A 25,210-nucleotide genomic window follows, 5' to 3' on the forward strand; every position below is an offset into this window, starting at 1 on the left:
GCCCCGCACAGCCCTAAGGCCGCCTCTGATGAAAACATTAGAATTATGCTTGATTAATTGTGGATCATTTTTTACGCTTAATTATTTGTTATTTCTGTATATAATTTTTAGATTGTTTCAATGATATAATCACAGTGACCTTTTGTTTTCTTTTTTTTTGTGAGTACTGCCATTCAGTGTGCTGCTAGTTGCAATCTTCGTTGTTATGCATGTGGTGTCACAGCCCGTGACAGTGGTACACTTAACCTGGCATCTCAACTTTAACAATTAAAGGAAAGACTCAAATCCACTCAAGATCTTGTAGTGAAGGCATTTCAGGGACTTGGCAATTTGTACTCCTTTAGATACTGAGTTTTAATTTAAGTTTTGGGTTTAGAATTATGGTTTATAAAGGTGTTTGCGTGCTGTTCTAAGGCAAGATGTGTTATGCCCACTTCAGATCATTAGTGATAATCACACCACAATATGTTATGTTGCTCGTCCTTGTTATTAGCATCCCCCCTTATGTAGATGGCAGTGTGGTCTGCCGTCTGCTCTCTGAAGTCTAGATAAATAGATAGATAGATAAATACTTTATTAATCCCAAGGGGAAATTCACATAATCCAGCAGCAGTATACTGATACAAAAAAAAATATTAAATTAAAGAGTAATAAAAATGCATGTAAAAGCAGATAATAACTTTGAGTAATGTTAGCATTTACTCCCCCGGGTGGAATTGAAGAGTCGCATAGAGTGGGGGAGGAACAGGACACTGTCAGGACAGTGACAAAAGTCTGTCACTGAAGCTACTCCTCTGCCTGGAAATGACACTGTTCAGTGGATGCAGTGGATTCTTCATGATTGACAGGAGTTTGCTTAATGGCCGTCGCTCTGCCACAGATGTTAAACTGTCCAACTTTACTCCTACAATACTCCTACTCCTCCTGCCTTCTTAACAAGTTTGTCCAGGCGTGAGGCGTCTTTCATCTTTATGCTGCCTCCCCTCTCTGACCAGCTCCTTGGGTTTGCTGACATTTTGGATCAGATTGTTGTCGTGACACCACTAAATCTGCAGAAGTACTTCTCAGTAAGTTGTTTTCACCATTATTGGCGGTGTCATCAGTAAATTTAATGATGCAGATGTTTATCCACACTGTCAGACGTGAACATGGAGTTAAAAAGGTGCTTTCATTGAGGGTTAGAGTCATCTTAACAGCATTATAGGTCCCTGGCAGATAACAGTGCACTGGGGCCCCTTCCTACACAAATACTCAGCAAGTCACAACATACATAGATTAGCATGGGGCTCCTATGCTCGAGCAGCCCCCGGCTAACTGCCCAGCATGCCCATGCAATAAGACAGCCTTGTTGAGGGTCAGCGTGAAGGATGTCAAACAGAACACCTGAGGTCTACTGGTTAGGAATAAATAAACTGTTAAGTTATCCATCATCAGTAAGATGGGTGTAGTATGTTATTTGAAACAGCAGATCCAACATTGCACGAAAGTATAAGATGCTTCTTGATGAATGAAAACAAGTTATGGTAAATACTAATCAAAACATGCAAGTAGCAAATGTGTCAGAAGTGAAACATTTGCTTTAAGAGTCTAACTTGTGGACCATTTAATCAGATTTACAGGTCTTTAGTTATACTGTGTATAAAGCTGTATGTGTCCTGCCTCAGGAGGTGAACTCTTTCAGAGAAGAACTGGAAGATATGTATAAAAGCAAAACAAAACAAATAAAAATAGTGACCAAACCCCAGATGAGAGGCAAGAATCAAAAACAAAAAAACAAGCATGAATTCAAACCCAAGAAAGATGTTAAGAAAAGAGTTTCAATTAGAGCTTTTTTTTAAGGTATACGCAGATACGATAAAGAAATGAGCTCCTAGCTGTCCTTTTATCCCATTATGCTGATGACCTGGAGGTTGTGACCTCGTAAGCTATGCCTGTAGAAACGCGGGACGCAAGCCTAGCAACGGACCCAAAATTTGGCTGCTATGGTAAGATATCCATCAATCATCCAACCCGCTATATCCTAACTACAGGTCGCAAGGCAGGAAACAACCACTGGGCAGGGCGCCAACCCACCACAGTATAGTAAGATATATCAGCTTTAAATAGAAGTGAACACAACTCCAAAAACTGAACGTGATCATGACAGTATGTTTCTGACTGGCTCACTGACTGACTGGCTGACTGACAAGAAATTTATGGCTATTTGTAGTCAGCCTAAGAAAAACTGTTTTTCACCAATGAATCAATCACAGTTCACTGAAAACCTAGACATATTCAACCTCACCGAGCAGTTAATTATATTGTGAAAAAACTGGAGAGAACCATGATGATGTTTCACATTTCATAATCAGAAATCATAATGCCAATCTGTGGTTGTTGCAGAATAGCACAGATAGTAACACGTCTGGATAAAAGGCAACTGCACCACATTTTGAGTCCTGCCAGTATTCTTTTCTATCTTGATTTTATTTATGTTTTGCATACAAAATACAGGCAGAAAAATAATTACAGAATTTCAACATAGAAAAAATATTGCATCACAAATGTTTCTTTAAAAATGTAGATATTCAGAGTTGGGAGTTGATTTGATTAGAACCTTTTTTTTGTAAAGCTTGAGTTATTTGTATGGAATGTTATTTGATTTTAATAAAATCAAAAAATAAAATGCAGATATTCACTCTGTTCTGCTTTCTTCAATTTCTTGTGTATTATGATATGCATTCATTTCATATTTTATTATCTGGAAACACAATATCATCTTTTGATTTCCTTTGAATTTTACAATGCCAATGTCTTCTGTGTTATGTAATTTAAATGGTTCATTATTATGGTCCCTTTAGAAATCAAAAGTATCACCATCATTGTTTAGCTGAGAGTTTAAAATGATCCCTCCAGTTCATATATATGTCTTTAATATTCAATCAATTTCTGTGTTCCCATATTTACAATCATGATAACTGTGTTATTCCTTACACAAGAAAAAAACAGTTTGCAGAATAGAATACAAGCCTTAATTACTACTAGTATATAATAAAGTAATAGATATATTTGGCCCCCAGCAGTTAGATGGTGTGTGTTTTTTCAGTTGCTTTAATAGTAGCAGTTTTGTGAAATGTCTGTCTGAAAATTTCTTTGAACCTGACAATCATATCCTGTTTTTTCAAACTTACATACCACAATATATTCAGACAGAACCTTGCAGTATTAAGAGGTCACTGTTCTGCAAATAACAAGAACGTTTTTGCTATAACAACTTGCTTTTTTTCTTATGCTATAATAATTAAACTACTTTGCACATTTTCATTATTTAAGAATTTGATTCTTTGTATTACCAAGACCAAAAAAATTGTGTGACAAGTCAAAGGGTTTGATCTGATTGAATAGGTGCTCATACATGAATTTTCTGTCTGTTCCTATAAGACAGAGCTCATTTTTTCTTTGCATTTACAAAGAGTGAAATCTAGACATGTAGTTTTAGGGGGCATTTCCAGGGCTCTTCTGAAGCTCCCATGGGCATTCCAGACTGAGAGGGACACAACTTGCTAACTCCTTCTCTCTTTTTGACTGTAAACCTGAAGAAGAGTGGCCAGAAGATGTCTGACATCAATTCCCGCTTCTTCTAACAGTGCCAGTACTTAAGGACACACAATCCCAGTACTGACAAACACAGAGCTGCTCTGAAGAAGTAACATTGACCAACATTGGCTGTTGATCTAATGGTTCTTGCTTGATATTGTTGATTTTTTTTCAATACTTTTTTCATTATTTAATGGGGTTTTGCTGTGGAGGCATCCCAAAATTTTAGCCTGTTGTGTTCCTTGTCTTACAAAGCTTACTGCTAATAGCATTAATAGTGCTGAAGGCTGCTCACATTTTGTTCATGCGTCAAATGCATGTTATCTATGTGCTAATGACAGAAATAGATCAGGATGGATTGGTGGTAAAGTGCTATAATGCTCCTCATTAGTTCACAATACTAGGCTTGAAATGTGACTCACTTACTCCCTACATGTATATTCAATATACATAAGGGGTTTTTCCTCAGCTATTCCAGATTTCCTCCCATTTTCCATAGATATGCAGATCACAAATAATTGGTCTAATTTGAGCAAGTATGGCTTGTGATGGACTAGCACCCCACTCTGAGTTCATTCCAACCTTGTGTTCAATTCCTGTGGAAAAGGCTTAAGACACTGAAACCCCTGCATTGAAGTGTGGATTCAGAAAAGTTATCGTCACACACAGTAGGATGGTGAGTCCTTTAAAGGGAGTTATTTAAGGGCACATTGGAGAAAGAGAAGAGATTTGGGACAGCTTCTCATGAAGTCCCCATTTCCAACCATAGAGTGGAAGGTAACAGTCTGTATACAAAAGACTGACATGATTACCATCTCCTCCTCTCTCAGTCAGGAAGAATGAAAGAGCCCCAGTACAGGAAGTGGGCAACATTTGACTAACAGCACACTTTCAGGAAGGACCGTCCCCCCGTGACTGTTGTCCTTAAACAAGTACAATTTCCAACACACCTTTTTTTTCACTTTTGCTTCTGAATTTAGCAATTAAATGAAGTCTTCCTTGGAAATCAAACAGAGCTACTACGGTGGATCCCCAACTCTTCTCACAACATGTCCATTTAATTTATATTATACATGATTTTTAAAATCATGTAAAATATTGCTTGTCCTTCCCTAAATAAGCATATGAATGAAATGTAGAATTTTATTTAATGTAGTTGGATAAAACTTAGCCATCTTTTAGTGTGGAAGACAGACTACAAAAGAAGAAGCAACAGTTTTAATGTCGGGCCTTTTAACAGCTTTTTCAAAGTTAAAAGTCTTTATCAGCTGTTTCCACTAGCTACTTTTTTTAAACTTAAAAATATATACAGAGGCTACATTTGGTTATTTCATGTGTTGTCTTATTGTACATTTTCATTATCCATCCATCCATTATCCAACCCGCTATATCCTAACTACAGGGTCACGGGGGTCTGCCAGAACCAATCGCATCCAACACAGGACGCAAGGCAGGAAACAATCCCTGGGCAGGACGCACAAACACACAAGTGACAATTTAGAATCGCCAATGCACCTAACCTGCATGTCTTTGCTCTGTGGGAGGAAACCCATGCAGACACAGGGAGAACATGCAAACTCCATGCAGGGAGGACCCGGGAAGCGAACCCGAGTCTCCTAACTGTAAGACAGCAGCACTACCCACTGCTCCACCGTGCTGCCATATCTTAATTATACGCTATATAATATGTTGCAATAATTTTGCAAAGTTAATCAGTTACTCTCAAGGAAACTGGTCTTATGTTTCAGCCAAAAAATGATTCTATAATGCAAATGGAAATGCTGGTATCATAATTTTCAGTGCTCGGTCAGGATGATATTTTTCTAGATTATATTGGGTCAAGCAGGTTTGAAAATGTTAGGTAATGTTAGATTACGTTATGTTAAGTTATATTATGTTCTGTTCAGTTATGCTGTAATCTCAGAACAATAAAACAAAATCTTGCCTACCCAACTGTAGTTCCTGCTCAGCTAATGGCAGTGAAGCCACTTAACTGACTTAACGTTAGAAATCCTTGAAGAAGGGCAGGAATGCTTAACTGAACAACTACATTTAACAGAACAAGGCACACAGGTTAAGAGTGCAAACCATAGGCAGTTTTACAAAGGTGAGTTAGCATCTACTGTAGTCCAAAAATGGTCATTATAGGACATGTTAAAGTTTCCAAAAACAGTACTGCTCAGTCTACCTAATGTGTTTACAATATTTGAAATTCTTAAGCACCTTGAGCATGGGAAAAGTACTATATAAATAAAATGTGTTATTATTTTTACTTGCATCATCATTTATTACCTTTGTTACCTTGTAGCTACATTAAAATTCACCACTTACAATCATGATATCCTTAAAATTAACATTCATGACTAAAGTGTGGGCAGCAGTGCCTCGCAATAAGGAGACCTGGGTTTGCTTCCCGGGTCCTCCCTGCGTGGAGTTTGCATGTTCTCCCTGTGTCTGCGTGGGGTTCCTCCGGGTGCTCCAGTTTCCTCCCACAGTCCAAAGACATGCAGGTTAGGTTCTTTGGCGATCCTAAATTGTCTCTACTGTGTGCTTGGTGTGTGTGTGAGTGTGTACCCTGTGGTGGGCTGGCGTCCTGTCTGGGGATTTGTTCTTGCCTTGCACCCTGTGTTGGCTGCGACTGGCTCCGGCAGACCAAGGTGACCTTGTGTTAGGATATAGCGGGTTGGAAAATGGCTGAATGACTGACTGACTAAAGTGTTGCTCCATCATCACAACTGGAACCACTGGAATTCAGTTCTGAACTCAAATAAGCAGGCAGGCAGTATAATAAAATAATAATAATAATAATAAGTTACATTTATTGAGCCCCTTTCACAAATCCAAGGTCGCTTTACATACAAAGTAAAAAAAAAAAAATTACACAGATGACAAAAGTTTGTAGAAGAAGAAAGTTTTCAGTTGAGACTTAAAACTGCAAAAAGAGGAGCAATCTCGGAGAGACTGAGGAAGAGAGTTCCAGAGTTGAGGGGCCATAAAACTGAAGGACCTGCCTCCCAGCGTGGACAGTCTGGTGCATGGGACAGCAAGGAGAGTACTGCTCGAGGACCTGAGAGTGACAAGGAGTGTAAGGAGCCAGTAACTGAGTGAGGTAGAGGGGAGCAAGGTTATGTAGGGCTTTGAAGGTGAGAAGCAGAATCTTAAATTTAATCCTTGATGGAACAGGTAACAACAACAACAACAACAACATTTTTTTATATAGCACATTTTCATACAAAAAGTAGCTCAAAGTGCTTTACATAATGAAGAATAGAAAAATAAGAGACACAGTAAGAAAATAAAATAAGTCAACATTAATTAACATAGAATAAGAGTAAGGTCCAATGGCCAGGGGACAGAAAAAAAAAAACTCCAGACAGCCGGAGAAAAAATATAAAATCTGCAGGGATTCCAGGCCATGAGACCGCCCAGTCCCCTCTGGGCAATCTACCTAACATAAATGAAACAGTCCTCTTTGTATTTATGGTTTTCACGGAAGGATTTGATGATGATGATGATGATGATGATGATGATGATGATCACGTGGACTTCTGGCTTTTAGTCCATCAATGCTGGGGCATCATGGTGCTTTGAGTAGGTTGGTGGTGGCGCAGGCCGCCACCACAGAGAAACCGAAAAAAGAAACAGAAGAGAGAGTAGGGGTCAGTACGGATTTTAGAGCCACCATGAATAGTTATTATGATGAATTGAACATATAGAGTATCAGGATTAAGATAAAGTGAAAGTGAAGTGAAGTAACCAGTGAAGCTGGGAGAGAACAGGGGAGATGTGAGCAAAACGCTTTGTGTGGATGAGGACTCTAGCTGCCGAGTTCTGAATATACTGTACTGTAGCTTCTGTATAGATTTTGCAGGGATGCCAATGAAGAGAAATTACAGTAATCGATACAAGACATTATGAAACAACGAACCAGAGTTTGAATATCATTAAAGGACAGAAATGGACGGAGGGGGGCAATGTTACGGAGATGAGAGAATGAAATTTTGGAAAGAGACTAAATGTGTAACTCAAAGTTAAGTAATGAACCAAACAAAACACCAAGATTTCTGACAACAGGAGCAGGTTTGACAAGTGTACCATCAATACAAATGGAGAAATTGGATGCCTTAGAAAGTTGTGATTTTGGACCTACCAGTAGAGCTTCAGTTTTATTAGCATTAAGTTTGAGAAAGTTATTTTCCATCCATAGCTTAAGATCAGTGATGTAGTCAGTGATTGTGCTGGGAGCTGAATCTGTAGGGGAGTCTGTACTAAGATATAACTGTATATCGTCTGCATAACAGTGGAAGTTAAGGCCATGTCTGTGAATAATCTGACCCAAAGGAAGGATATAAAGTAATGGCTCAAGGACTGAACCCTGTGGGACACTACACGACACAGGTGAGGTGGAGGATTTATATCGGCCAAGTGTGACAAACTGTTGCCTATTAGAAAGATATGATGTGAGCCATTAAAGGGCTAAGCCAGAGATGCCTACAGCAGAGAGATGTTCATTAACTACATGGAGAAGAGCTTTCTCAGTGCTGTGCTGTGTACAAAAGTCAGACTGAAAAGGCTTATAGAATGTATTGTCTAGAAGAAAAGCATGGAGTTGTGTAGCAACCACACGTTCCATCACCTTGGCCAAAAAAGGGAGATTAGAGATAGGCCTGTAACTGGAAAGAAAGGAAGGATCCAGGTCACGTTTTTTAAAGATTGGGGTAACAACAACAACAACAACATTTATTTATATAGCACATTTTCAAACATCAAAACTGGAGAGATGTGGTTGGATTTTCTTTTCCTAGTTAAGATTCTAGCAGCTGCATTCTGCACTAGTTGCAAACAATTTATATCTTTTTTGGGAAGTCCTAAGTCTAGTAATCTAGTTGACTGAAAACAAAAGTGTGAACTAATTTCTCAGCATCTTGCAATGTTATAAGAGGTCTAACATTTGATATATTTCTTAAATGAAAAAATGCTGTCCTAGTAATCTGGTATGTGATCTAAAATACAGGTCAAAGTCAATAGTTACTCTTACATTCTTTACCTCTGTCTTGACTTTTAATCCTAATGCATCAAGACTATTTCTAATAACCTCATTATATCCATTATTGCCAATCACTAAAATTTCCGTTTTGTCTTCATTTAGTTTGACAAAATTACTACTCATCCATTCAGAAACACAAGTAAGACATTGTGTCAGTGAATCAAGAGAGTCGAGGTCGTCAGACACTATTGATAAGTACAGTTATGTGTCATCAGCATAGCTATGGTAGCTCATGATATGCCCTGAATTAATCTGACCTAACGGTAGCATGTGAATCGAAAAGAGCAGCGGACCCAGGATAAAGCCTTGTGGGACACCATATAGAATATCATGTGTCTTTGAAGTATAATTACCACAACTAACAACGAATTCTCTACCTGCCAGGTAGGATTCAAACCAATTTAAGACATCTAAGAAGATGAGAACAGATAAACGGCCTTTGTCTGCATTTACCCGCAAGTCATTTACTACTTTAATGAGCACAGTTTCTGTACTGTGATTTTTTCTGAAACCTGACTCAAACTTATCATGAATAGCATGTTTATTGAGGTGGTCATTAAGCTGCATAAAGACTGCCTTCTCTAGAATTTTACTTAAGAAAGGCAGGTTAGAAATTTTCCTTTTTATTACAATTTTGATCATTTTAAAAGTATTTTTCATATTTCTGCATCATTTACTTGTACTTATTTATCATGCATTTTTTGGTGTCTGTAACGTTTAATGTTTTTGGTGATTTGTCGGTGGAAACTCGAAAGTCTAACAACAACCATTGCACTACTGCAAGGTTTTCTGTGAACATCTGTCAAATTCTTCTTCTGGATTGTGTTTAGAGACTGGTTTTCCTTGGATTGCCTTATGGGCAACTGTTTTTCTTACCACTTTGAGCATTTCTGCAAATTTTTTTCCTTTCCTGTGAATGAAGTCCTCTTTTATGAAGATTCTTATCTTAATTTGTTTATGCAAGCTAGAGTTTTTATGACTTCTCCTTCTGGTGAGCCATTTTTTATGTTTTTCACACTTTCCTTTCATTTTGACCTTTAAAAGTTTGCTCCCCCTTTTTGTGGTATGGTAAAGCCTGAAGCATCTTAGTTGCATAGGGTCACTATATTGGGGTAGGCCAGTGAGGTTTCTGGCCTGTTTGGTGTGGGTCTTTTCAAAGAACTCACCCGTTTTGATATTTTGTTGTACCAGAATCATAACATTAAGTATGCAAAAAGTCACTGACCTAACTGGTTAAAAAAATAAAATAAAATGATGAATTCAAGCAAAATTCAAGCTGGTATGAATTGCACTTGCTTGTGCATATGTGAGAAGCTGGTAGTTGTCCTTCCAAACTGTAATGGTTCACCTGCAGCTGACTGGGCACCAATAAGAGTAATTTGCAAATGAGAGGTCTTTGTCCTTTTTGTTTTGTCTGAAAATATGGTAACACAATTGCCTGGCTGATCAATAAAAGCACTGTACAGACTTCCCGTGATCAGCAATTTTTATCATTTCTTTTTATTATTTTTTTTATTAAATTTGCCTTCAACTGGAAGAGTGAATGAGTAAGACTGAAAAGACAACCAAGTACACATTAAAATTTTGACCTTATGTTTTTATCTTACTGCTTTGACCTTCTATTTACTGTGCCTGTTCTTGCTCAAACTTCAGCATATTTCCCTCACTTTCTTTTGCATCAGTATGCACGCTTACCTTTTTTGTTTATTCCAACCATGTCTCCTCAACAATCCACACCGATATCTTGAGTATAATTATGTCTTTGTCTTCATACACACGGCTGATTTCTGTGTGTTGATATACAGAAAGCTCATTTCAGACATTTGTTCACACAAACGTATGGTTTTAGCTGTAACACATAACCTTTTTATTTAAGTAAGGGTAGGGATGTGGATTGACAATAAATTGACGGCATCATTCAGTGGCTTAGCTCATACTTCATAACTACAGATCCAGCCACCAGTTTATCTTTTGGGTCTGTTTTGTCCAGTTTGGCACAAGGCAAGAACAAACCCTTAACAGTACACCACTCACTTGCAGGGCGCCCTCACACACCCATGCTGAGTTACCTAACAAACATACCTTTAAGTAGAAGTAACTTGAGGGGGAAAAGGCATTAACTGTAGTAAGATCTGAACCTAATGCACCATCAGGCAGTTCCATTTTAGACAAATTTAACATTTTTATAGCTCCTAGCCTTAAAAAGAAAAATATTGTAAAGTATTGAATAAAAGCGCACTTGTTTTGCTATACTTGTACCTTTTGTGAAAGTGTTTATTTGATATTTTGACTTCAGGCTTTACACTTTATACACTTCATGTCTACATTTTGTCAATTATTACTAAAACATGAAAAATGTTTCTGTTTTAACGATGTGTTTATATAGATTTTTGTAGACATGTAACACAAGTGAAATGCATGTATTCCAAATAATGATATATTATTTACCCTCTACAACTCCAGGCAACTCACACACAGGTAAACAGACTTGAGCTGAGAGAACTTTGTGCCCTTTCTGCATTGGTGGGAGGATGGGATAGCAGGCTGCATGCTGCATGTGCTGATCGACACATTTACAACACAAAAGACGCTGATGGAGAGGTATGAATGGATTTAAGGTGGGCCAGGATTACAAGTTTTTTTCATAGGCTTTGGTAATTCTAGTGTTAATGTTATTGGAATAATAACAGTGTTTGAACATTCTGAGACCATTAAACCTTAGATGTGAGAACAGTTTACATCATCTTAAAATTAGGTACAACTTGTTTGTTGAATGATGCCAATACTATAAACTAAAATGTAAATTGAGAGCATCTGATTATATTAACTGTATAAAAAAATTCCTTTTTTCTAAAGTAATTCATTAAATATAGAAAGGGCCATTCATTTTTATTCATATAAACAGATAATCTAATTTTCAATAATAATTTTTATTAACACTACAAACAAGGATTTCAGAAATAAGTTAGAAGTCTGAACATTTAGGTCTGGTACATCATTCTGAAGCATTAGTAATATGAAGATGAGAAAGGAAGGACCATAGTGGTTAATCCTTTGTAAGCAGAACAAGTCATGACTTCATAACTGGTGCATTTAATGATCAAACACAAAGTAAAGATGAATGCAGGCCACAAAGTAACTAAAACAGAAGCCGATTTCTACTCCCACTCTTGACCTCCCAGAACAAATCTTCCTATTGTGCTTGTCTTGAAGCATATCTGACTCCTTTATTTTAACATTATTAAACATGGAGTTAACTTTTCCACATTTCTGAATCATTCTTTTTACTTCTTCTTTAATAGGAATGTAGGTAATAATATTTATTCTGTTCATTTGCTCATTTTCTCAGGATTTTTCAAGATTTGATTCAGGTGTATGCATCTCTTTGTTAGCGTTTATTTTGAGACTGGCAGAGATACAAACACATTTAAAGAACATCAGACAAGTGAGTAGTAAAACTCAGAACAAACAAAACTCCAAAAGATACACCAGAAATTGTGATCAAAAAGCAAAATTCTTGATTTCAGTTCTTTTAACATACAAAAGATTCTTATTTGTGAGAGTCGTTCCTTTAAGATCCAAAGTTTAGTTGCTTAGCAAAGCGCTCCAACTTCTTCATCAGCCAAACACAATGACTTCATGCAACATATAATGCCTGAACCATATGTGACAGGCAAGAGGCATTACTGTCCAAAAAAGAATGGCAGTGCCCACAAAAATAACCCATAAAATTATGCTTTGTAACGGAGCAGGCATCAGAATGAGAAACCTGCTTCAGTCTCCAAAAGCTCCACAAACCATCCAGTTTGAACACCAGCACAATGGAGCTGGAGCAGAGGCTCATGCATTCTTTAGTGACTCCTAAGTTAAACTCTAAGTTGCATCAAAGAGACAAAAAGGATGCTTGTACACTATAAACCCCATCATGCAATGTGACATGGCTTCTATGGTATCAGACAACAGTGCTATGGCTTGGTGCAGCTGGTGCTTTGTAGTGGCAACTGCTAACCCTAAAATTGTGTCCTACTATTTATTAAAATCAAATGTGGAAAGAACCTGTAGCATTAAAGATGTTCTCTCTAGCTTTAGATTTTTTAAGCAGGTTCAAAAGAAAGGTCTGGTTTGCATTACCAGAAATCCTCCATAATGATAAGGACTTGAGTACCTCATACTTAGGATTGTTTGTAGCTAAAGGAGTAATTAATCTCATTTGAAAATTAATGAGTAAACCGACCCACTCTGTATTTTAAATCAAACTTTATTTGGACTTTACCTGCAGCTCTGTCACAGAGAGACCAAGGTTTTCTTAATTAGATCACAAAAAAACACTGACGCTCTTATCTGGACAATTTGCATTTTATTTATTTGCTTGGCAGCCGCTTTTATCTGAAGCAATTTACAACAAAGGTAAACGTAACTGAGTAACTTTAGGCTAGGACCTGTTTGTTCACCAAGTGTAATATGACAGGTAACAAAATTTGATTGCCACAAGTGAAAATAGGTAGTAACTAATAATCTAAAATCTGATTATAATTGATAAGGCAATTAAAATTAAACAAATTAAGCAAGAATATAATACATCCCTCTCCCTTTAGACAGATGTTCACAGAACAGATGGGTCTTCAAGTGCTTCTTAATACAATGATAGAGTCAGCAGTACAGATGGAGCTGGGTAGCCTGTTCCGCCAACTAGGAACTACACAGGAAAAGTGTCTGGATTGAGACAGTGAGGTAGAATCACCAGATGCTGTTCCCTGACAGACCTGAATGGGCAAGAAGGAGTATAGAAAATCACATGCGCCACCATATACTCAGGTGCTGTCCCATTGACTACTCTTGTAGGGAAAACATAAGATATTTGACCTTTATGTGTGCTTCCATAGGGATCCAATGTAGTCACCTGAAGAGAAACGTGATATGTGCCCTTCTCAGCTGGTTAAATACAGGACAGGCTGCTGCATTGTGCATCATCTGCAGCGGCTTGATAGCACATGCAGGTACTCCTGCCAGACGTGAGTTGCAGTAGTCCAGATGCGACAAAAAGTTACTTGGTATACTCTGTCAGATAGGGTCTGATCTTACGGATGTTGTACAGCTTGAAAATGCATGAATGAGAAACAGTACAAATGTGGTCAGAAAAAAACAGCTGCTCATTAATCACTAAACCAGGTTTATATTCAGACTTGGCAGGTGTTACCAACAGTCAGTCAAGCTGTACAGAGATGGGGAGTTGAACAGACTTGCTGGCTGCGATAACAAAAAGCTTGTTGGTTTTTCCAAATTGAGCTGTAGGTGGTGATCATTCATACAGGTTGAGATATCAGTAAGAAAGGCAGAGTCTCTAGCTGATACCATATTGTCCTCCAGAGGGAACGACAGGTACATATGAGTATCATCTGCATAGCACTGATAAGAGAACCCATGGGATTGTATGATGGAGTGAGGTGGTGTACAGAGAGAAAAGCAGAGAACCCAGCACTGAACCTTGGGGCAATCCTATGCATGTCTGGTGTGCCTTTGACAACTTTCCTTGCCAGGACACACTGTACCATCTGCCCGAGATGTGTGATTCAAACCATCTGAAGCACTTCCAGTGATGCTAATGTCAGATAGTGTGATCATAAAAAGTGATTATATGCTTCAAAGGCAGAGGAGAGATCTACAAGGATTTATGTTGGTACCTCTAGGAAGTTGTAGCTGGTCGACCATCGTTAGTAGAGCCATCTCAGTCAAGTGGTTCATCTTGAAGCCAGACTGGTTTGTATCAAGCAATCCATTTTGTACAAGGAAGGAAGAGATCTGTTTAGAAACCGCACGTTCAAGTGCTTTGGAAGGAAAGGAAAGGAGAGAGAAAAGCCTGTAATTAATAGAGTTGTTTTTTTGAGAAGTTCAGAGCATGTTTGAAAATGGTAGGAAATATGCATGAGCTGAGTGAGGTGCTGATGATGAGTGTAATTGCAGGAATGAGTGAGTAGCAGATGGCTTGAAGGAGATGTGAGGAGGGTCAAGTGGACAGGTAGGGGGTGATTGGAGAGGAGGTCAGAAACATCAGTGGCACAGAGCAGAGAGAATGTGGAGGATGTTGGAAGGAGGCATAATAGGTTACAGTGAAGTGAGAACTGACTGCTGATAGCAGCCACCCTATCCTGAAAAAAGGTGGCAAAGTCATTAGCAGATAAGGAGACTGGGGCAGGAGGTGGAGGAGGATTAAGAAGGGGAGTGATTTCAGAGAAAAGAAAGCATGTGTCAATGGTGCTGTTAATTCTAGTTTGATTGGACTTTACCCTAGCGTTGATGGTGGCAGAAAAAAAGGATGCAAAAAGAGATTAATATTTAGCCAGGTCTGTCTGAGTCTTTGACTTCCTCCATTTCCTGATGTCCTGATGTGGGTCTGTTGATAGTGAAGTGCTTCTGAAAGCCAGGGACAGGAAGGTGTTTCTGATGCAGGCCTAGAAGAGAGAGGACAAACATTGTCAAGACAGGAGGACAGAGTTGGGCATAGGGTGTCTGTGGCAGTGTTGGTGTCAAGAGAGGAGGGAGAGCAAAGGCGATTATGGAAGAAAAATGGTTGGGAGCAAGGGAGCAGAGGTGATGACAGAAAGATACAGTTGTGGGGGGGGCGACTGAGAAGAGGGAAACAGCAGAGAGAAATAAATGAAGAAGTGGTCAGACATGTTAAGAGGAGTGATAGTTGCATTTGTGGGAGTGCAGTTTCGTTAGTTAATGAGGGCAATCAGATTGCCAGCCATGTGAGTCAGTGGTGTGTGGAACTGTGTGATGGTGAATGAGGAAAGAAGAGTGAGAAAGTCAACAGCAGGAGGGCTATCCAGGTGGATGTTTAGGTCCCCGAGGATTAGAAGTGGGCTGGCATCTGGGAAGGAAAAGAGCAGTGCATTCAGCTCATTAATGAAGATTCTCAGCAAACCAGGAGGGAGATAAACAACAACAAAGGCATGTTAATTGGAAAGGAGACAGTAATAGCATGGGATTCAAAAGGAGTGATATTGCATATAATACCCAGCGGGATGAATTTAGAAGACAAGTTCCAGTAAAATGTAATAATAATAACAACAACAACAATAATACTATTAAAAATGATAATAATAGGTCAATTCTGCAATATAAATATAAAATTATAATGTAGGATAAAGATTAGTGCAAATGGGGCACTTTGTAACTTTAATACCCATGCAATTTGAGTGCATAATCAAACTTGCTGTGTAATCAGTGAAATAATTTAAAGTAGGAAGGTGAATCAACCCTTAGTGCCAGTAATGGCAATGACAGCTATCCAGAGAATTGTACAACTCAATCAGAGATGCTGTTTGAGGCAGCGCTTTTCAAGAAGCTGAGTTGCAAGTCTAAATGCCACTTTTTGGGCAAACATGAACCCTTTTGACCATCTCAGTAATCAAAAACTAATAGAAAAATACAGGCTGACCAGGGGTGAAATAATGACTCTCCTTGGTCTGGTGCAGGATGAATTGGAAAGAGCAACACTGTGCAGTCTTGGGCAGATCTTCGTCTCTACTGCACTAGTGGATTCCTGCAGATGGTCGGTTATGTGCATAACTTCAGCAGAACTGCTGTGTCCTAATCTGTTTGTGCAGTAACAGATTACTATTGCTGCATGTGAGGTTGTGAGTTTAAATCCCACTACTTACACAATGTGAAAATGAGCAAGTCACTTCACTTGCTATGTAACTAACTCATTCTCAAATGTTATAAGTCATCTTGGATAAAGACATCAGCCAAAAAAGTAAATATTAACAATCATAAAATACTTTGCATGACACTAAAATTGGTTTTAATGTCATTGCAGGACTAACTGGTATTGTAGGTGTGGTAAATGAAATGCTCACCCATTTTCACCCTCCCAGCCTCTTACCACAGTGGTTCTCAACCTGTGGGGTGGGCCCCCCTAGGGGGGCACGAAGTAACAAAAAGGGGGGCGCGAAGATGTGAAAAAAAGAAAACAAGAATCAAAAATATGAAAAAAACATCTGTTGAAACCAAAACAAATTAACTTAAACTACATTCTGATACTAGAACAATAAATATAGAGTTAGATAAATGTCGATAAAAGTTAAGTAGGTATAATAAAATATGCATCTACATTTCAAAAAAATGTTTGGGGGGCCGCGATTAAAACTGTTATAAAAACTCGGGTCACAGATACTTAAAGGTTGAGAAACACTGTCTTACCGTATATACTCACATATAAGTCGGGTCTTGAAAGTGATCATAAAATCAGACCCCGACTTATATGCCTAGTTCAAAAATGTGACAATTTTTTTTTACATCTTCTTGCTTCCTCTAATCTCACACCAGTTTCTCAGATACATCAAATTTTTCTATAGCAGCACAGTTACCAATTTCTTTCACCACTTCAATGATTTTTAATTTAAAACCAACTTCTTATTTTCTTCTGATTGAACGCACAATCCAGATAAGGGATGCTCTAGCCATAAAAGTGTATGAGGGTGTGAGATACAAAAAACACAAAACAGTGCAAATGTCACTTTGGAGTAGTCTGGGTATTACCGTGTGGTCACGTAGGCACAATATACAGAAAAAAAAGGCAGTGTGCTCCGTGGTTACTCTCTGAGGTGGGCGTTAGCATATCATAATCCCTTGAATAGCGTGAGTTTTTGGCATTTGACTTATACGACTGACATTACAAAATACCGGAAATTATGCAGTAAAATCAAGCCCCGACTTATCCATGGGAGAACTTAAACATGAGTATATGCAGTAAATCTCATTCATGCCTGATAAAAAAGATTTTTAGCACTAAATGTCCAGATGACATACCAGAAAATATAAAGGACTTTTAACAGAAATTGTGGCAAGAAATACACATAATTCTTATATGTAGTCCAACTTTGGAGTGTATTTGCTGGTGGCTGGGTACTAGGAGACAGTGGGTACCCTATTCACAAATACTGACTGTGGAACAAGCCCCAGACACAGACAGACGGACAACGGTTTGTCACCCAACACACACATTTATTTACAATATTTACAAAGTTCGTCCGTGCACAACCCAGTGCCTCCAGCACCAATCCCCCAAAGTCCAGGCCTCACAGTCCAGTGACTGCCTTCTTCGGGACGCCTCCACTCTTCTCCAACACGACTTCGTCCACTCCTCGCCCGACACCAGTCATCGAATGAAGGGAGGTGGCCCCTTTTATACAAGCCCGGATGGGCTCCAGGTGTCCCTGTTCCTCATCCCCCTAGCACTTCTCGGTGAGGCAGAAGTGCTGAGGTCCAGGGCTCTTCAGGCACTGGGGCGCTCCCTGGCGGTTGAGCGTTGAGCTTCCAAGGTCCCCAGTGCAACCAGGACGGTCGCCCCCTCGTGGTCTGGAGGAGGCGCAAGCCCTCCTTCGGTCCTCCTGGGCGTCCCGGCTGGGTACCACCCCCAGCCGTCCGCCACACTGCTAAATCCAGCATTGAATCCCCAAACTGTGGCTAAGGAGAGGTAGAAACCTGCATGCCAAAGCACATGCACCATTGTAAAGCGCATTCAGTGCATGTGGAAGATGTGATTGTGATGTCTGCATAAGTCTTCATTATTCATTAAAACTGGTCACATTTGGGAAATACACCACTACTTAGCAGGGTGTTGAATCGATTGTCTCACAATGTTATCCACCAATCCCTTTTCTCCTTTAACTTCAATGGGTCCCTCAATGTGAACCACAAAATTGAATGTGAGGTGGGAATGAGGACCATTACACTGTCCCCTAGTTGGAATCACAGATTACAGCTCCACAATCACATAGCCATGTCTAGGTCTGCTGGGATTTTTTAATGTGTTTGTGAATGATGGGACACAGTTTTTCAAAACAGTTGCTGTATTATGCAACATATTACAAAATATTGGTTTGGCTGTCTACCTGTTCTACCCAGCCTACCATGATCCAGATGACGATCACACAGTGGCATCTCCTGTACTGTTACTCAAAGGATGAAAACCATTAGGCACTTAAAGGACTACATGATATGCAAAGAGAATGAGAGGAAGCAGTTAATCCCAGTTCAGACTGTCTGCTTGTACAACTTTCTTTAATACCTATTTCAACATCTTGTTAAAATGTTCAACTAGCCCATCAGTCTGGGTGTGATATACAGATGTTTTTGTGTGTATAATCTTTAACATCTTGGTCATCTGGAAGCATTGTAACCTCTTGTCTGTTGAAAAGCAATTGGAAAGTTGGAACAGGAGGAGAGGAAATGCAGTCACATTTCCTTATGTTTTCAGGTAAGCATGATGGTGGCATGGCTGCCCATGTAAACTAAGGTATTCACTTAGTGTAGGTCTAGCCTCATAGACTCACGCTAGGGTTGGAATGGTCACCAATAAATGGGAATACCATTTCCTGTAGTCTCATGTGCACATCATCAGCTCATGGAGCTTCAGACAGTTGGGCACAATATGGCCTGATTCTCCACAGCCATTAAAGTGGCTCTGAATCTCTGTGGCTGTAGGGAGGCCACTGTCTGATTTGGTGGACTCCATTTTGTTTCACTCTGTGAGCAGTCTATTGTGTTCTACAATCGTATTTGCACCAACCTATGGAGAACCTTGTAGTAGCTCATGTACAAGACTGTCTGCTTTCGTAATATTGACTTTTTTAATGTACTTTTCTGTGGATCAACGCCACTTTAAGATTTTGTTTACACATCAAAGGCCTGTACCCTGATTTTTACACAAGTCAAAGTGCAAAAAAAAAGAAAAATCTAGTCCTCCTGGGAATTTAGGGTGGAGTGGTTGCTCTGAGGCTAAGAATGTGTGATGGTATCCAGAAGGTTGTTGGTTCAAATCTCTGTTAGTGCCAAAAGATATCCTACTCTGCTGGGCCTTTGAGCAAGGCCCTTAACCTGCAATTGCTCCAGGGGTGCTCTACAATGGCTGACCCCAAGAGGTATGTGAAAACTAATAAAATCCTAATACAAGAAATTTTATAAGGCAAAAAAAAATCATAATGGATTTTTACAAAAAATTGTTTGTGATTCACTGAGAGACTCTATAATTCTTCACATGCTTAAAAAAGATAATATTTATTCTTGTGCAAAACAAAACAACAGTGGACTATAATTATTACAGAGTGGTGTTATGACATATATTCTGGATAGCCTGGTCCTTCCAAAGTTTCCTTCTTACCTAAAATGATCAACAGAGGATGCCATATTCCTTGCACTTCATACCATCTTGACACACTTGAATAATAAATAACTGCTGTTCCTGACTACTGTTAATATATTACAGTAATCCCACGCTATATCGCACTTCGACTTTCGTGGCTTCACTCTATCGTGGATTTTATATGTAAGCATATCTAAATATAAAATTTAAATTTTTCGCTGTTTCGCGGGTTCTGTGGACAATGGGTCTTTTTACTTCCTGTACATGCTTCCTCACTTGGTTTTTACCAGTTGATTTCATACAAGGGACACTATTGGTGGATGGCTGAGAAGCTAACCAATCAGAGCACGCAGTTAAGTTCCTGTGTACTGAATGGCTCAGCAACGGAGCGTCGAATTTGATTCCGTGGCGTTAACTAGGAAGTCTCGTCTCGCTCATTCAGCATCAACGTGCTTCGCTGTCTAAAGAGTTAACTTTTGTGTTTATCTTTGTGCATAGTCAAGCCCTTCATTATGGATCCAAAACGATCTGCTCCTGCTACTGCTTCAGGGGCTGTGCCCAAGCGCCAACAAAAGATGTTAACGATTGCCGAAAAGGTAAATGTTTTGGATATGTTGAAGGAAGGGAAAAGCTACACTGCTGTTGGACGCCATTACGGCATCGATGAGGCTATGATTCTTTTTATTTAAAATGTAGGAAAGGAATATAAGATCTACAGCCGCAGTGTCCTTTTAACCAGTGTGCAAAACGAGTTGTAAGTGGATGTAATAAGGCAGTAGTCTGGATGGAATTTGCTTTAGGGATTTGCATTGAAGACTGCCAGAAGAAGAACAACTGCGGTGCTACACAATTGCCTGAAGAGGCTCCTTTAGAAGAGCTGTAACACTCTCCTTTGTTGTGCAGTAAAATAAAACTCACTGTTATCGGACAAGTCATCGTGTCATTGTTGGTGAGTAACCATAATTAATTTTCTACTTACAGTACTTAGTACATGTACGTACGTTTAGTGTCACTGTACACGCATTTACCGTATACAATTTTTCTTGCATTGTATGTATTTATTGCTGGTGGCCTGTCTATCGTAATAGCTGTAACATAACATGTAACATCTGTGATAACGGAGACACTCAATATCTTTAAAATAATATTTAGGTTTTACTGTATATAAACAGTGTGTTTACATACATAATTTCAATGAATCTTACCTAATATCTAAGAGAATACAAAGGGTTTATGATGTATAACTGTGCGGGGAATATTTATAAACAGTGTAGGAGAGTTTATAAGGGCTTAAAATATATAAAAATAACCATACTAACATATGGTTTCTACTTCGCAGATTTTCACCTATCGCGGGGGGTTCTGGAACGCAACCCCGTTGATCGAGGAGGGATTACTGTACAGCTCTATATTAAATGCTGTTGTATCTTCAAAGAGGAGTCCAAACTATATGATTCAGTGCCAATCTCTTCCTTAACATTAGAAAATTAAGAAGTAAGTCAAAGTCTTCATGAAACAAAAGGCAGACAACACTCCCATCAGCATCACATGAGGTGCTATGGAGAAGGTCAGTTAATGACCTAAATTGAGCACAACACATCTTAGTTATCATCCAAAATACTAACCAAGCTTGGATGTCCCTATCTATGCTAGCCAATGTCTACAGGTGGGCAGTGGAATCCGTTCTTACTGGTTACATTCTGGTATCACACTTAATTAGCTCAGAACTGCAAAGCACTACATGAAGACTGGTGAGAATATTATCAGGAAACCAGGTCTGTTCTGTTCTGAACACATAAAGTATAACACACATTGCCTTAGAAAAGAAAACAGGATAATGAAATATCTCAGTCATCCTGCACAATCACTGCCCCCCTTTTTCCATTATGCCTTGCACTTGTGGTGCTCAGGGATAATGTAAAGAGTTCTTGAAATGCACTTGAGCACTTTGGTAAGGTCAGGCTAATTGCCACTGATGATAATAGAACAGGCAAATCTTCAATATGTACAAGACTATTACATAACACATAAGAAATTAGGAAAGTGTATATGAAGATGGTTTCCAGAAACGCAACCCTTTTAGGGTCCCTGGGTGCCGCAAGAAGGCTCAGTCAGGGGAGGACTGCCCTGGATTTTAAACTGGCTGGAAATGGTACACACAAGTCATGCTGGGTCAAGCTATTCCAGGTCCAGTATAGAAGGAGCCTTACCTTAGAGAGTGAAAGTCAAGAGGCAGCGGGCATCTGGAAGCAGAAGAAGTGGAAAGAATTTCATTGGTTTATATGATTACTGGCTGTGCTTCATTACATGCTTGGTGGATTAAAAATACATTATTTGAACCTGTGACTGTGTTAGGTATTATTGAGCCTGGAGTTTAGAGCTCCATGGCCCCCCTACTAGTTATAAATCTTATAAATAATATAATGTAATATTCTCTATATAATCTGGGATCCTGAGTTGATTTGTCATGTGATGGGTGCGGCAATGTGCTGTATCAGCGTGTGCTCCTAACCTCTCTCTCGAACCTCTCTCTCATATCTGGGCAGAAACTACCCCTGAACTTTGCACCAATTCACTTCAGTGACAGTTTAAAACTACCAAGTCACCAGAGAAAAGTTTACACAGACACAGGGTGAACATGCAGACTCTACACAGATGACAAGCAGGTACAGAATGTGCCCCCATGGTGCTATATCCATGAGGCAACAGCACTTACCACTTCACCATCCTGTAAAAAATATGTAGCAAATTATTTTGATTTAATGTTGTACATAATCTGGATATGATGCACAGAGTCCTTGCCTGAACCTTATGAAAAGTGGGCAAGTAAGGGATGCCATCTGAAGACTGGAAAAAGAAGGAGATTCTTTTAAGAGTAGCAGTACTCAATGTTGAAAGCTTGATAGGAAGAAGTCAGGAACTTGTTGAAGTGATGGATGGTAGAAAAACTAGCATTTCATCTTTATAAGAGACCATGGAAATGAAGAAAAGCAAAAAAGCCAGGCATAGAATATAAATATTTCTACCATGGCTTTAACACTAAAATACATGGGTTAGCCATTAGGTTTGCAGTGATAAGGTGAAGAAAGAGGTCTGAGAAAAGTTAAACGTAATGATGTGGGGTGTGCATAAGAAAAAAATGAGTTATTTTGTTGAGAGACATGAAAGAAACGGTTATGTTGAAAACAGGAATAAAGACTGGGAAGAAGTGCAGACATGGGTTTTAAGACATAAATGAAGAAAGTAGAAACATCCTAGGGATTGCAAGGAGGCATGGGTTTAAACACTCAGTTTTAAAGGAGAGAAAACCACTTGCCAACATTTAAGAGTGGAAAAGGGAGAATATAGACTTGCTTATGATGAAAAAAAGTCTAAAGGCGAGCCGAGAAACTGTAAAACCCTGCCTTTCAAAGGAGCAGTAACGCAACCGTATTAGTAACAGTGTCAAGGAGAAATGCACAATGAGTAATAATAAGAGAAACGCAACATCTATGATGCAATCTATACATATAAAAGGCAACGCCCTCACTGACTCATCAATAATTCTCCGACTTTTCATATAGGTGGGAAGCTGAAATTTTGCATGTTCATTCCTTGCAGTGTACTTACAAAACTTAGGTATGTTTCATGTCCTATTATGTGGAAGACGAATGTTCTCTTCATTCCCTTGTACTAATTCATGTCTGAGAAGTAAGCTTTACTAAACCATGTAAACGCATGCTTTGTTTTAGCAAACAGAAAAATGTTTGTGCAAAGGACTCAAGGTCTAAGCATTCCACACATGAGTCTGCCTTATCACGTTTTCCCTTAGCTTACATCTGAACGCCATAACAAAAGGAGCCAAGAAATCAAGTTTTACAAGGGACATTAAAGGGGCTCAAGGTTTGTGTATAATAAATGTGTTGACTGTTGCATTTTATAATGATATTAAATCACGCATTCTAGGGGTATAAAACTGGACCCCACCCAACAGATAGGGTTCAGAAGAGCCCTGACACTGTCATGTATATTTGATTGTCTGCTTTTCTGAAACTCTTCTCACCGTGACTCTGAAAATAAAGCTGCTTTATAACCGCACCTGCTGTCGGGTCTGAGTTTTCGTCCACTGTTTACAACACCCAAGAGGAGGAAACGGGTGTACCCCCTCCACTGTATATATAAATGGGGAAACCCCTCCTCACTATTTCTGTGACTTCCAATACACGTAGAAAGCCCAACAATTCCCATGCTCATCCTTTACACTATACTTACAAACATTAAGTATGTTTCATTTCATGCCATGGCCTGTAACAAACTCTTGAAAATAAAGTTTTTGGTGGTCCTCACCATTATGCCGTAAAGAACTTTCAGAACTGACCTCTCCTTTTTGGCGGTTTCATTCCTTATTTCCATTAACAGAGGATTTATTTCACGACAGATGGATCTTGTATGGTCCACTGGTCCGCAGAATGCCTGTACATCTGGTACTGTTATTGGTATCTCTGATAACAAGCTGATTGAATTTAGCTTCACCCATCCATCCATCCATTTTCCAACCCACTGAATCCAAACACAGAGTCCAATCCCAACCAACACAGGGCAGGAACCAATCCTGGGCAGGGTGCCAACCCACCGCAGGAGCTTCACTTATCCCCTCCCTAAAATAAGTCTAAAATCTAAAATAACCTATCATAATATTAAGAACATTGATTAGTTATCCTTCTCTATGTCTGTTGGTGCTTCCTGTCTCCATGATAATTCTGGGTTGTCTTGCCCTATACAGATTTTATCTCTATATAATTCCACATTTTCACAAATTGTGGATCATTATGCACCTATTAAATCCTTGGTTGTTCCTAATACCCGAACATCTCCATGGTTTACAGCAGAATTGCGTACCATGAAACAAACTGGTCACATCTTGGAAAGGCTCTGGAAGAAGACTGGTCTGGCTGTTCACACCCTGGCTTATACTGAACACCAAAAGGAATACAGCCTTATCGGCTGTACGTACTATTCCACTCTTATTGGCTTTGGTACTTGTCACCCTAGATCTCTTTTTAATACAGTTAACAGACTTTGTCAACCTGCTGTTAAAAATCCTTATTTCTCTGTTGAGCACTGTAATCTATTTTTGAACTATTTTCAGTCAAAAATTATGACCACATATCAAAGTTTCTCTACTAACCATTCCTCATCTCTGTCGACTGATTATACTTCTAAATCTATAGTTTATTTGTCTAAATTTAACCCCAATACATCAACTTATAATGCTGATAAATCAATCCACTTGCCACTTAGACCCTACTCCTACTTTACTGATTAAGGCTTGCACTGATAAACTTCCCACTCCTATTTCTCACTTTATCAACTGTAGTTTCCGCACCTGTGCTGTTCCAAGTGATTTAAAAACTACTGCTGTAACCCCTGTTTAAAAAAAAACCTGGCTTTGATCCGTT

The 25,210-nt window shown here is 39.1% G+C and overlaps 1 long non-coding RNA gene across 1 annotated transcript in view; it reads right to left on the reverse strand.

The window, feature by feature from the left end:
- Positions 1–12,971: 12,971 nt before the first annotated feature.
- LOC120523476 overlaps positions 12,972–25,210 on the reverse strand; it is a 64,068-nt gene continuing 51,829 nt past the window's right edge. Inside the window, exons 2-3 of the long non-coding RNA XR_005632637.1 lie at positions 14,908–15,072; positions 12,972–14,448 (exon numbers count right to left, since the gene is read on the reverse strand). This is a non-coding gene — a long non-coding RNA (uncharacterized LOC120523476). The remainder of the gene's footprint in view (positions 14,449–14,907; positions 15,073–25,210) is intronic.

The sequence above is a fragment of the Polypterus senegalus genome, chromosome 2, assembly GCF_016835505.1.
Source record: "Polypterus senegalus isolate Bchr_013 chromosome 2, ASM1683550v1, whole genome shotgun sequence".
NCBI lineage: Eukaryota > Metazoa > Chordata > Cladistia > Polypteriformes > Polypteridae > Polypterus > Polypterus senegalus.